Source organism: Triticum aestivum, chromosome 4B (assembly GCF_018294505.1).
Source record: "Triticum aestivum cultivar Chinese Spring chromosome 4B, IWGSC CS RefSeq v2.1, whole genome shotgun sequence".
Classification (NCBI taxonomy): Eukaryota; Viridiplantae; Streptophyta; class Magnoliopsida; order Poales; family Poaceae; genus Triticum; species Triticum aestivum.
Genome location: NC_057804.1, coordinates 330,603,310 through 330,612,940, shown reverse-complemented (window position 1 = coordinate 330,612,940; position 9,631 = coordinate 330,603,310).

The following is a 9,631-nucleotide window of genomic DNA, read 5'->3' as shown; positions in this document are numbered from 1 at the left end:
GAGGCCGCCGGAGGTGTGGGTGACGCGGTTCATTCATCTCTGCTCGAACGAAGCAGAGACTGGTTCAGTCGATGCGGGGCGCTGCAGCGACAGGTTTTGGCGAGGACGCAGGCAGCGGCGGAGCTGCAATTCGAGGCAGAGACGGCGAGGATCCTTCGGATCTCGAACTGGACGAAGGCAGCGACCTGCAAGGATCGATGCGGTCCGCTTTAGAGAGCAGAAACACGGAGGAAAAAAAGGGAAACGGGTAGTGGGGACGGCCTGGCCGGAGAGGTTGGCGACGCGACGGAGAGGGGAGCACCGCGGCTGCCGGAGTCGGAGACGAGCAGGAGGAGGGCCTCGGGCCTGCTGCTACAAGTGGATGGCGGGGACGGCATGAAGTGGGAGGCGGCAGGGAGCTCCTTTCCCTTGCTCGCTACGAGGGGAACAAGGCCGAGCGCTCATGCTCGGGGCCTCGGGCAGCTTCACGATCCAAGGGGATCGAGGGGAGGAGAGGTGGCTTCGTGCGCGTGGGGAAGAAGCAGCGGAGGAGCTCCTCTTGCTAGCTGAAGGTTCGGACGCTGGCGGCAGACAGGAAGGGCGACTGGGAGGCGCTCGGTGCTCACGATCCATTCGGGATGGAGCAGAGGAGGGAAGAGGAGGCACAACCTCGGGCGTTGGTTGGAGGGGAATGGATCTGGGAGGATCCCAAGGTGGTATTTGAGTGCGGCGGCTGGGGGAGGATCCCTAGAAATTAGGCGGTGTGTCTAGATTAGGTTAGGGGTGATCTATATATAGCAAAGTGAGTCTAGGTTTGGACCTTCTGATTTGCATCGGACGGTCAAGATACAAAGGTTAAGAGGGATCAAATAATAAACCGAAGATACTTTCGGGATATTTGGGGATGATCCGGAACCATCGGCGATGACTGTCCGGGTCGGGTTTAGGGGAGTTTTCGTACACGCGCAAGAGGGGGTCGGTGGTTGTGCAGAGAGGTTAGTTGGTTTGACAAGAGGGAATGGAAAACCCAGTTGGTCTCGGAACGGCCAACAAAAGCAAGGGGGGACACGGCAACTACGAGCGGATGCAAGTTTTATGAAAACGATGCTGATGCAATGCGAATGATGACATGAGACGAGATGCATAACAAGAACAAAATGCAAAACAATAGACAAAAACCCAACCACGGAGGAAATGACATATCGCATCTCCGGAAAAGGCAAGAGTTGGAGTTACGAATATGGAAAGTTGTATCCGGGGCGTTACAACACTCCACCACTACGAGAGGATCTCGTCCCGAGATCTAGGATGGCACCGGAGAGAAGCGGAAAAGGAAGAGAAGACGTAAAACTAAGTTGCTTCTTCGACAAACGAGTGAAACCATGAACTTTGAGAGGTTGAGCAAAATGAAAGAAAGAAAACAACGAAGATGAACAAAGTTGAAAACACTCCGTTAGAAAAGAGGAACAAGGGATACGACGAGAACCAAGAGGTTTAGTGATAAGATAGATATTGAAACCACTCCAATTAAAATTAGATAGAGAAGGAAATAGATTGATATAATTTGGGCAGCACTCCGACTGAAAAGAGATGCAAGACTTGATAAGATGAAAAGAACTTGAAAAGATGACACAATACCCCGGTTAAATGGATAAGCACGAAAATAACATGATCCTCACAATTGGAGATGATGAGTGAAAAGAGCAACATCACAATGCCTCCGGAAGAAAGAATATAAGATAGATCATTGGAATAACAAAATGGAGAAGAAAATGCCAACTTCTGTCACAACTGATCTTGGAAAGCACCCTTCCAAGAAGGTTACAACGGGGTTGTTGGAAAACCCACAACGAAACGAATAAGCTTGTAGTGGGCTTATGGAAAACATCTCGAGACTATGAGGTGACAACCGGCCACTAAGGGAAACCATTGATTTCATTGAAAGCACCAAAGAGATGAAAACTTCTTCCACCAAGAGGATAAAGAGCAAGCTTGGGTCATGCATAATCACCACAAATAACAACAACCCTTAAGGAAAGGCTTTAGGTGAAATCTGACACAAGATAACTCCAATGAAGAAGTTGATTGGTCAAAAAGATCTCTTGAACAAAGAGAAAATGATGGATTTAAAATACCTCATTCTTGACAACACCTGAATCATGAAACATGAAGGAAATTGTCAAGAGTGACATAACACCACCTCAAAAGCTAAGGTAGAAAGAATTGCACTTTGGAATGCAAGATGAAGAATACTTGAGCTCCTCAAAACAAAACATGTGTTGAGCACCATGTTTATTTTAGAGTATAGCTTGACGGGTCATAACTTCAAGAGAAATCTTGAAGAACAATTGAAGAATGAAAAGAATCCTTGACGGACCATCATGTAGAGCCTCCATGAAGAACTCCGGTAATAAAAGGATGATGAAAAGAAAAAGAAGTTGAAAACACAAGGTGAAGCATTGCGATGATTTAGATGGAGCTTTGCGACGATATAACCGAGAAAACTTGGAACTCCAGAAACAAAAAGATGAAACATCTCGAACCAAGAAATGTGACATGATGAACAACTCTGGAAAGAAGAAACTAGATCACTTGAAACAATAATAAGAATTACGTTATGCGTATCCTTCACCAATTTAAATTGATGACAAGCAACGGATTTGGCATACTACTTATTCTCGTAGAAAGGATTAAGAGGGATATAGCGTAAACTTGAGAAGATGTTGATGGAACCACCGGTGGGATTTGGAAAAACGAATGAATGAATGAATTGATACGATAACGAAGGAAGAGAAATCTTGAACGAACCACCGTAAGAATTGAAAATGAGATTAGCAAAGGCACAATTCACCGGGAAGAATTGGAAAACGAATGGAGATTCTTGAGGGGATTTAGATACATGAGAACAAAGAGGCCATGAACTTATTAGAGAATACTTGAATGATGCACCAGATAGATTTGGAGAACGATAGCTACACGCTGAGAATGAAGAATTATGATGTGATGGCCTTCGGAGGAAAGAAATGGAAACAACTCATGAAATGCTCCGGATGGGTGAAAAGAATTCCCACAATCAAAAACAATTATGAGAGGATGGCATCAAACTTGAACTACACATCTTTGGAAGAACGGGTAAGGATTTAAGAGGAACTCTTCATCGGTCTTCAAAATCCGAGAATGACGACGATAAACACAACCATGAATTGTTGAGGCACTCTAGAATGAAGAATAGAAATGATGAACCAACGATGAAAATATTCTGAAAGCAATCTTGGAGAAGGAATATGACTGATGAAAATTCATTCTTACGTCAAACTTCGAAAGACCTTGGGAATGGCTCCAGGAAAATTAGAAGAGTCAGGTAAGATCCTTACACCGTTGAACGATTGATTGAAAAGGGGGATTGCATCGGTTGAATTAAATGACTTGAATGAGATAACAATCTCCAAATAGCTTGAACGGATTAAGAATGGAAACACAAATCTTCTGAGATATCTTGAGCACTCTTGATAAGAATAGAGAGAGGCGAACAATTAAGAGGTGCACCGACATGGAAAAACATTTGAAACGAGGAAATGGATATGATCAACACCGAAAGCTTGAATTGGATCTACCGGAAAAGAATACGAGAATGAAGAATGATGAACTTGAAACTGTTGAGCATCTTCATGGGAAATCACCGGATAAGAACATTGACGGAAAAGAATGGAGAGTCTTCCCATCAATAAAATGGATACCCGATTAAGAAATTTGAGTCCTTGAAGAAAAGGGTGGGAGGGCGGGGAAAACAAAGACAACTTGGAATGGATGAAATAAACACCGGTGAGAAAACTTAGAGTTGATCTTGCGGATGTTGAAAATGATCGGAACCACTTGAAGAGAAGCACACTAGTTGAAAAAGAATTAACATGACGACCTCGATGATCAAGAAGGATTAGTACTCCCATAGAAATATGAGAACACTGTTTAGAAAAGGTATGGATCAACACTTGACTTCGAAGCAACTCGAATACCACAAATAAGATAAAACAAAGGATTGGCTTGCAGAATAAGCCGGAACAAATACATATGATAGAGATTTACCCAAACCATATCATGCATGTGTCAGAAAGATATTCTAGGAGCTACTTGAATTCCCACCTATAAACTCCTGAAACTTTCTGGTTATGCAATCTGGTGTTGGGGATACAGGGGAAGCAATATATCTCACCCAAACTAACAATCCCTACATCCAGCTGTATCCATCCATCAACACATAACCAAGAAACCTTCGGAAATCGTGTACCTCAACCTTCGAAAAGCATCCGTTATACAAGTTATGGCAATACTCCCGAACTCCCGCCCTAGTACTGGGTGGCGTCGAGGTTATCTCACCAACAACTGCATAAAAGAGATTTTCGATGTCGGCAAAACTCAGGTATTCCAGAACTGCAACGATAAAATTGTGACGACAACACCTCAAAGCTCAACTCCCCGGGTCACTGTCACATAAAAGACAGGAGGCACCAAGAACAATGTTCTCGTCACAAAACCATCGGAACGATTCCAAGATACCCGCGTGATCCTATAAAAAATTTAGTGAAATTTGAGGAGAGAAAAGTCAAAACATCTACGTCAGGAGACCTCACCAGAGCGACGAAGGGACTGAGGAGTAAAAAGAATCCTACTCTCCGATATATATAATCCTAAGACTCAAAATAGTTTTCTTCTAGACTCAACAATGGCCAACAATCAAGGGGGCTCCTATGGTCGGTTGAGGCTCTGATACCAACTTGTCACGCCCAATATGCGATACTATCCTATTGGTCGGGTCGGTCCAGGCTCGAAACTTTAGAGACTCAACAACGGCCAACAATCAAGGGGGCTCCTATGGTCGGTCGGTCGAGGCTCGAAATGTCTTGTGAATCGGGATTCCGAGTTTGATCGGGTTGTTCCGGGAGGAGAATTTTCCTCCGTTGATCGTGAGAGCTTGTCGTGAGCTAAGTTGGGACACCCCTGAAGAGTTTAAACTTTAGAGAGCCGTGCCCACGGTTATGTAGCAGATGGGAATTTTTAATGTCCGATTGTAGAGAACTTGACACCAGATCCGAATTGAAATACATCAACCGCGTGTGTTACCGTGACTGTCTCTTTTCGAGTAAATCGAGAAGAGAACATGGTGGGGTTATGTTTGAACGTAAGTAGTCTAGGATCACTTCTTCATCATTACTAGTTTGCGACCTTTTTTGTCGTTGCTCATCTTAATCTTGTACTCGTAAGTTAGCCAACATAGAACGGTTAGTCACTTGTTGCAACCTCACCACTTATCCATTCCATACCCATTAAGCTTTGGTAGTCTTGATACCCATGGTAATGGGATTACTAAGTCCTCGTGGCTCATAGATTACTACAACAACAGTTGCAGGTACAGGTAATGTGATGATCATGATGTGAGAGCGATGTTTACATGTTTTGGAGTTATTCTTTTGCTTCTTCTTCGTTCAGGAGATAGGTTCCTGGTCGGCAGCCTGGGCTAGCAAGGTGGTTGTCGTTTGAGTTTCTATTTGTGTTTCATCCATAGTCGGATGTTGTTCTCATGTATGATGTTCGATGTATTCTTGTGGCATTTGTATGCCTTTGCATGTATCCCAACTATTATATAATGGTACGATGTAACGATATCCACCTTGCAAAAGCGTCTTCAATATGTGGCTCTATCTTTGGTGGGACCTTCTTGTTCCTCTCAGATAGGATCACATATTGGGCGTGAAAGCAAATCTACCCCATGGGCAGGTGGAGCCGTCGACCACTTCGGAAAACGGCTTGGTGGGGAGCAGCCGGTCGTGAGGCACGTGAAGCAGGTCGAACGCCTCCACGGAGAGGACGTTGAGGGCGGCGCTGCCATCAACGAGGGTCCTGGTAAACCTATGTTTCAGATGGTGGGGGTGCAGAGCATGGGTAGTGCGCCTGCGCCAGCCATGGTCTTGGGGTGATCCCTGGAGTCGAAGGTGAGATCAGCCTTGTTCGCTGCCCAGCCCGAAGCGCCCCATGGGGGGACGGAGAAGCCCCCATCTGGCAGAAGAACTGCTTGGCATGGTGGCTTGAAACGGGCGCCTATGACCCGCCGAGGATGGCCGCAATGGCGTGGGGTGCCGGAGCCACGAAGCGCACGATGAACAACTTGCGCAACTCTTCCCATAAGCCACCAAAGACTCCGCAAGTCGAGCAGCTAGGAGTGAGGCATGCCTGCGAGCGCCATAGGGAGCCAATTCGCCATGGCCTTGTCGTCTCCGTCCCCCGACCAGATGGCCTCCGCGTACGCCTAGAGGAACTCCAGAGGGTCCGTTGCGCCGTCGTAGTGCGGCGGAAGCTCTGGCCTGAACTTTGGAGGCCATCGCACCTGCCGCAAGGCGGGGGAGAAAGCCCAGAGGCCCACAACGCCTTCGAACGCACCCGGTGGACCAGCGGGAGGAGCGGCGCCCGCCATGCAGACTGAGCGGTGAGGGTGAGGCCAATTTGATGAAGAGGTCAAGCTTCGACACGCCCCTACCTGGCGCGCCAAATGTCGGATTCCGGGCTCCGCGCAGACCCAAGAAAGGTTCAAACTCAGGGCCGTGTGCGAAGAACTCAACCTCTCAAGCCGATCAACTCGCTGCTCCAATGACCTAGCTCGTTGGACAGGAAGGAAATGGACACGACAGTTTACCCAGGTTCAGCCCACCTTGCGGTGTAAAACGCTACTCCTGCATTGTGGTGGATTAGCCTCGCGGGGGTTGAGGATGAACTAGTACAAGGGGAATAATAGCCTCAGGAGGCTTGTTCTTGTGATGAGCTCTTGGAGCTTTGTCTCTCAAGGGCTCGATGATTCGACCCCCCTCCTACGGTGGTGGCTAGGCTATATTTATAGTGGCCTTGGTCCTCTCCCCCCAAAACTTAGGCGGGAAGGGATCCCACAACGGCCAATTTTTTAAGGGGACAAGTAGTACATTTGATCCTGACGAAAGGTGGTCTTCGCCTGCAAAGCTTCTGATCATGATGTCATGGTGGGCTCGACGATGACATCCATCCTGCCATTCTAGCGGTCCTGGTCTCGTTGCACGTAAATGGCAACCTTTGGTTGGTTCATTGGGACTCCGCACTTGCGCTTGCCTCCTTTGCACCAAAGAGGAAACATGCTGCTCTGCGCCCGCTGGCGCGCCTGGCCTTGGTTGTCATGGCTGATGTCATTTCAGCTAGATGAGGTGAGGGCTTGCATAGAAATCTCCGCTCCTCCAGAGCCTGCCTGAGGGGGCCGCTCCTCCGGGAGGTCTTGATGTCGCCCGCTGTCGGTGTCAAAACCGGTGGATCTCGGGTAGGGGGTCCCGATCTGTGCGTCTAAGGCTAATGGTAACAGGAGGCAAGGGACACGATGTTTTACCCAGGTTCGGGCCCTCTCGATGGAGGTAAAACCCTACTTCCTACTTGATTGATCTTGATGATATGAGTATTACAAGAGTTGATCTACCACGAGATCGTAGAGGCTAAACCCTAGAAGTTAGCCTATGATGATTATGATTCTGCCTCTACGGACTAAACCCTCCGGTTTATATAGACACCGGAGGGGGCTAGGGTTTATGCAGAGTCGGTTATAAAGAAGGAGATCTAATATCCGGATCGCCAAGCTTGTCTTCCACGCAAAGGAGAGTCCCATCCGGACACAGGACGAAGTCTTGAGTCTTGTATCGTCATGGTCCAACAGTCCGGCCAAAGTATATAGTCCGGCTGTCCGGATACCCCCTAATCCAGGACTCCCTCAGTAGCCCTTGAACCAGGCTTCAATGACGATGAGTCCGGTGCGCAGATTGTCTTCGGCATTGCAAGGCGGGTTCCATCTCCAAATACTCCAAAGCAGATTTAAGGATTGCATCCGGCTCTGTGAGATAATTTCCGTACACCATCGTAGAGGGCATAACACTTCATAAATCTTATCTACTGATAATTTTTCTTACGGGGTGCCCTTACGCCGTGGCCTGGCTCAATACGAACCGGTTTTCTCGGCCTGCCTCGACACGCGTTGCGAGACGGTTTTATTAGCACGCCTTGCCAAAGCAGAGATCGTGTTCCCCTTATCGCGGGATCCTCCATCAATACGAGTGCATGCAACCCCACGACGCCTGTTGGTATGACTCCGTGTTTGTAGGTAAGTCCCAAGCGGTTACGCCGAGGACGCTTGATATTCACCCCCTTTATAGAGGGGCCGAGGCCTATCCCTCATTTTTACCACGCTTGCGCCTTTCCGCATCTCGAGTTCCAACACCCGAAGCCCAAGCTTAAGCACTTTGGACCTTCAATCATGTCCGGATCCAACGTTCAAGGCCGATGGATGGCCTCCTTTGTCACAGAGGAGGACAATGCGAAGCTTAGGGAGGTCAGATATTTGACCGCCGACATCAAGCACAGGCTTCCCGCTCCAGGGCAGGTCATCCCTACTCCCGAGCCCAATGAGAGCATTGTATTTGTTTCTCACTTCCTCTGCGGCTTAGGCTTCACCCTTTATCCATTTGTGAGAGGGCTCATGTTCTATTACGGGCTAGATTTTCATGATCTAGCTCCGGACGCCATCCTTCACATCTCGTCATTCATCATCGTGTGTGAAGCCTTCCTCCACATCACCCCACACTTCGGCTTATGGCTCAAGACCTTCACTGTGAAGCCGAAGATGATTGAGGGGTGACACACGGAGTGTGGAGGTGCTGCAATAAGCAGGAACACCGACGCCCCATTGCCAGAGGGATTCTTCTCGAAGGTGTCCGATCTATGGCAGCGGAGGTGGTTTTATGTCACGGCTCCCAGAGGCACAAAGTGGGTGGCTGCTCCCGACTTCCGTTCGGGCCCTCCGCCTCAACTGGCGTCATGGGCCAATGTAGGACTGGATTGGGGGCCTGCTAATGATGTACCAACATTGCAGAGCCGCATCCGGGAGCTTCTTGAGTGGGACATTAGCCTTGTTAGCGTAATTCAGGTAATGCTAGTCCGACGGATGTTGTCGTGCAAACAGCAGCCTCTCCGGATGTGGGAGTTCAATCCAGAAGGCCCGCGGACTATTCTGCACTTCTTCGGCATGACGCTCGAAGGGATGTGTAAGTTATTCTTCGGACCACAAGTAAAGTATTCGGACACGACCGAGGATGCGGGCCTGAGCTGCAACCGCCCAGATACCCGAGTAAGTAAACCAGAAACCGAACACTTCGTTTATATTTATCATGAAATTATTCTGAAAACCATCCGCGACCAGGAATGGCTCAGCAAGGTGGAGAGAATCAGGTGTCCGGCGCCACTTCCCGAAGGCTCGCCTAGTCCTGCCATAGCCAAGATGCTTAGTCGTGTGCTAAGTCAAGTGCCCTCGGGGAAAGACGAAGGGAAGAACTGAGAAGCAGAACTTCACACATTGCACATCCAAACCGGGGGAATTACTACCTCCACGAAGGAGGATAGTCGGGGAGGGGAATCTAGGGTCTCCTCCCCCCGCGAGAAGAAGAGGGCCGCCTCTGAAGACTCGGAGATGGAGATGCCCAGACAAGGGAAGAAAACTTCGGCAAGGGGCCCTGCCCCGAAGGGTGTCCTCACCGCGCCATGCCCGCAAATGGGCCAGCCCTCAGCCGAGCTGTAAGTTAATCATAAAGACAAAGCTTCT